The sequence below is a fragment of the Corvus brachyrhynchos genome, unplaced genomic scaffold (genome assembly GCF_000691975.1).
Source record: "Corvus brachyrhynchos isolate BGI_N302 unplaced genomic scaffold, ASM69197v1 scaffold5, whole genome shotgun sequence".
NCBI classification, from domain to species: Eukaryota; Metazoa; Chordata; class Aves; order Passeriformes; family Corvidae; genus Corvus; species Corvus brachyrhynchos.
This window is the reverse complement of record NW_008238321.1, coordinates 7,677,779-7,682,987: the sequence shown is the minus strand read 5'-3', so window position 1 is coordinate 7,682,987 and position 5,209 is coordinate 7,677,779.

The following is a 5,209-nucleotide window of genomic DNA, read 5'->3' as shown; positions in this document are numbered from 1 at the left end:
AAGTCCAAAAGACACAGAGAAGTTCAAAGACTCCTGCCCAGCAGGAACACAAGCATGTTCATTTCCAGGGATGGTGTGTGGGAAGCAGGGAACTGAAGGGTTCCCGGGCACCTTTTCCTCCTGGTGCTGTTCCTGGCAGACTCCCTACAGTTGGCTGTATGAGGAGAGGGGGCTGCTGAGGGTCTGAGCAGGGGTTATGAACAGCAGCCCCAGGGTTTTTGCCTGCCCTGGTTGTGCCTGCTTTCCCCTGGCCTCTTTCCCAGGGAGGGAGCCTGAAAAGGGCCAGTACAGCAGGCTCTGGCCAGGGAAACAAAGAGCCCCTTGTCCCTGGGCGTCGGGGCAAAGTGCAGAGCTGGCTTCCCAGGCCTGTTCCTTTCTCCTGCTCTTTCTCCCACTCTGTTGGGTTGGGGTGGTTTTTTTATAGCTTTAGGGGATTTTACAGAGTTTTTAAAAGACTTTTATCCAAGAACAAAATTCCAGCCTCAAAAATCGTCCAGATCTGCCTGGCTTTTGCTTTGCCAGGATGGGAAGAAGAAGGTAAGAAAGGGATTAAGTTAAATTATTCCTCAGGAGGGCTCACAAGGGACCATCTGAGCTCTTCTGAGGGCACCATGAGAACCTGAATCAGTCACTCCATGGTCACCACACACTCACTCGAGCAGAGGCATGGGACACTTTGCAGGAAAGCTGTCCCCTGCACACGTGAACAGCCCTGAAGGAGACCCAAGCCAGGCTGCAATTTGGGACAGATGGGGTCTAGCCCTGACTTTGACACGACTCCTTGGTTGGCCTCTGCCACATCTCTTCATGTTCCTCTCATCCCCTTTCCCCTCTCTCCAAGCGAGGATAATAATTCTGACATGCTTTAGGTGAGCCAGTGGGTGGATAATGTGAGGAGGGGGTAAAATCACCACTAAAATGTGGATGGGGAGGTGTGAGCTGGGCTCCTGCCCTTGGAAAGAGCTGGTCCAACACCTGCCCTCCCCAGCCCTGCCATAAATCAGGCTGTGCATGTGTCTGTGTGTCTGTGCACTGTGGGCTGGGTGCCACAGGGACAAAGGAGCAGTCAGCAAGTCCAAGGTTATCCCAGGTGATACAAATCTCCTCAGAGCAGCTCACATCTACAGGTTTCACCTGCAAATGGCTTATAAAAGGGCTGAGCTTACTCAGGAGTTGGCCTAAAGCCTGTGGAGATGGATTTGCTGTGCATCTACCTTCCTGCCCAAGGAGCTGGGGCTTTTCCAAGCTGTGTTCTCTGCTGGGCAGCTCTTGGGGTCTGGCTGCAAAAGAAGATTTCTCCTTCCTGTTGTGACTTGATGTCACAGCTGCTTTTAAAGTAAAAGAGGAAGGACTGAGGAAGGATTTTCTGGATGTCAACCAGCAGTGGCGGCAAGCCTTGCTGGGGCTGTCCCTTGGTAGAACAAGTGTTGTGATGCCTGAGGTGTCAGTGATGGAACAGATGTGTCCCTGTAGGGTAGACTGGCCTCTGACTCTTCAATGCATGGCCTGGGTTTGCTCTGACAGCCCCGAGGCTGCACACCCAGCACAGATGTCAGGGCTTGGTCCTGGGGCTCGTGCTCACGTGGGAGCTGCTGTGGTGGCATCCCCGTAAGCTGGGGCTTGGCAAGTGCCCTGCCTCTGATCTGGAATCTGGTAATGCTCCAGCTGCATCCCTGGTAAGAGGCTTCAATCCCTTGAGCTCCTCTGTGGTTTGTAATTAGCTCAGTCCCGGGGAGTTGTACGTGCTGGCATGGAGCCTGCTCTCTGTTTGTGTATGGGACACAATCACAGGCTTCAGGAGAGGCAGCAGGACCACGACGAAACACCCATGGCCCACTTTGAGCCCAGGAGATCCCCCAGACTTTACTGCTTTATCCAGCCCAGGAGCACTTGCGAAATCCTGCTTTTCCTTCCTACCCATTGACGTGGGAGCGTTTGCCACTGGGAAGCAGAAACGCCAAGGCCGATGCTGCCCGGCACTGCCATCTGCAGAGCCACCCACGTGGGCATGTGCACGGCTGCGTGGCACCCTCTGGGAGCTGAAATCTCCCTTCCATGCCCATCCCTCAGCACCTGCACGCTCCCACGCAGGCACATGGCGCTCCTGCTTTGCCAAGCTGAGCTGTGCCTGCTGGAAGCCTGTGGGGCAGCTCCTGGGGCCAGGGGAGGTGGGGCAGCTGGGGCAGGCCTGGCCATGGGCCCCTCCTGTGACTCCAGCCCATCCCATGGGCTGATGGAGCAGGACAACTCAATGTTTTCTTTTGTAACGCTTCCTAGCACAAGGAGCCAGCAGCTTGGGTAGGGAGCACGAAATGGAAGGCTTTTTATCTAAACCAGCATTTCCCTACCTTTCTCTACCATGGGTAAATTCGTGGATCACCAGATTTCTGGAGTAACCCACCCAAATTCCCCTGGTGCAAGCCTTGCTTCCACAAGGTGAGTCAAAACGAGCAGCAGATCCAATTGTCATCCATCACCTCATTACACCCATCCCAGTTTTGCTCACTCCCAGCACTCTGACGTGTACCAACACCCTGGGCTGGCTGTAGACCATCCCCTGGCACTACACAACCTGCATGCCCTGAGAAATGCTGAGCAAGTGCTGCTGCTGACTTAGAGATGCTTCCAGGCAGGGACCGTGTGCTCAGCCAGGTCCGTGTTGTACCTGGCTCTGAGCCCTGGGCACAGATGTCCCCTGAGAAGAGACAGAGGAGGCAACCCCTGACACATCCTGCTGCCTCAGAGGGTGCAGGAGGGCATGTGCTGCTCTTCCCCTGAACATACCAAGGGCATACACCCTTCTGTTCTTGCTCCTCATCCTAGCAGGGACAAGCATGGGAGGCTCCAAGCCAGGCTGGATGCGGGCATTGACAATTTCTGCACCCACAAGAGCCCATATACACCCAGTAGGGCTCAGCAGCCATTCCCAGCAGGGTCCTAGCTGTCCATATTCCCATCCTGTGGGCAGGAATATTTATTTTTCTCCCCAGCTCTCTATGTAGATGGTGTCTCTAACTCTTCCAAGGCAATTCATGACCCTGCAACCACAGCAGAGCTGTTTGTTTATTCACAACAGATGGGATTGGTGAGTGTTTCCCAAATTACTTTCTGAGCTGGGACTTCTTGTTTCATTTGGTACTCATGAGACATCCAACAACAGCTGATTAGTCACAAAATGACTCTGATGTCCCAGGTGTTTTGTGAACGTTGGAAGGACTGTTTCCAGAACTGCAAATCCTCTATTATTCATTAATTTCTTGTTTGGAAAGTCATTGTGCATGTTCCTAGCTGCCTTGCCTTGAGCGAGAAGTTAGTGGGATAAATCCTGAGCTGGCTCTGACTGTTTAATTGCAACAGCCCAAGGTGGGCAGGACTGAGCATGACCACTGGATCCTGTGCCTGCTGGCAGAAGATTTGGATAGTTTGAGGGCTGGAGCTTTCCCAGCCTCTAACCCTGGCTGTGACTGTGAAATACATTGGCAGGTGACCGTGTCCCAGGTTCATAAAATCTCCCGACAGCGTGGCCTGAGAGACACAGCCAGACTCTCATGTGGGATTCCTGGATGCCGCTCAAGTACAAATAATTTCTGTAAATTATTCAGCAAATGCCTCTGGACAGCGAAGGCACAGAAGGAAAATCATGTATTTCACCAGCCAAGCATGCAGATAGTAAGATTTCCATTAGTATTACTTACAACAGAGAGCAGGGCTCTGTCTAACGCTGCTGTGCCAGCCAGTGCTGCTCAGCACAGAGAGGAGGCAACTCCTTGCCCTGACCTCATGATCTCTTTCTGCATAAAGTCCTTTCCTCAGCAGCAGCAAGCCTGGACTTTAAATTCAAACAGGAGCACAGAGTTGACTCCAAATTCTCCTGAAGGTCAGCACTGCTTGGCTCAACTCACTGTATCTGACACACCCACCAGGAATATGACACCTGTGGTATCGTGTTATCACGAGAGGTTGCAGTGTTGTCACCGAGAGCCCATCAGGCTCTGGATTCTCACTGCATGAAAATGTTGAGTTTCCGTCACACCTGGAAAGACCTGACACCTGTGTTTGGCCATGTCTCAGACCCAGCCCTGAGCATCCATCCCCTGGCAGCAGAATCTCTGGGGACTCAACCAGCCTCCTTGTGCAACTGCAGCCAGGCACCCCTCGGGAGCGAAGGACTGGAATAAGTTGTGCTCTTTTCCCTTCCTTTCTTTGGGAGTTGTAGTTGGTTGGCATGGCTTTGTCTCGCTCTGGAGCTGGGGGTGTGGGAAGGGAGGAGGAGGGGAGGGGAGCCCAGGACCCATCCTGGCAGAGCCCCATTTCTCATAGTCACTGACCTGCCGTGCTGGGCAGTGGCTTGAATTTCCCATGGGTTGTTGGCTGCTACCTCGTGAAGCTGGCCACAGCAAACCGTGCCAAAGAATCACATCAGGCTGACATCCAACACCAGCTGAAGGAGGGGAAAGATCATGTGCTTCCCAGGCAGCCAAGAGACCATCCTTCCCCCAAAAGCGCAGGGCATGGGGCTTGGTTTGCCCACTTAGGCACATCTCCAGTGTGGTGGTCCCCACCTGAGCCTGTCCTGCTGGGTGCCCCAACCCTTGCAGAGGAGGGAATGGGGTAGTTTGAGTGGACATCCCATCAAAAATGATGCTCCAAGGGCTTGTTGCCTTCCAAATACCTAGCTCCAGTTATGCACCCTGAGCATCTAAACCTACATGAAATGACTCTACTGGTGCCATTTTAAGAGGTTACCTGAGTCAACCTGGCCCCACAGAGCAACCGGCATGGAATTGGTTGGTAACATCGGCTGATCCTGGTTTTCAGGCACTTTGGGAGCCTCTCCATCTCTTGGAGCAGTGCCTTTTGCATCAAGGGGGTCTGTCTTTTCAGGTGGGACAGGCAGGTCTTGATGGGGCCGGTGCTGGGGAGGTGAGCAGCCCCTGCCTCTCGAGGAGCTTCAGGCTGTGGTATCAACACTGAAAGCATTTTCCTTCTCAGTGCTTCATCCCACATGGGCTGTGGGGGAAGCAGAGCTCTTGGTAAGCATCTTGGAGTGTGTGGGAGCAGGCGAGGGCTGCTCATATTTTCATGGCAAAGCAATGGGGAACAGGTCTTCCCAATGTGGTGGCTCGGTCTTGGCATTGCTTTCCTTTCGTTGGGAGTCTGAGCACCCCAACATTTCCTGCTCCTCCTATTCCTGCTTGTTCTCCTCTCC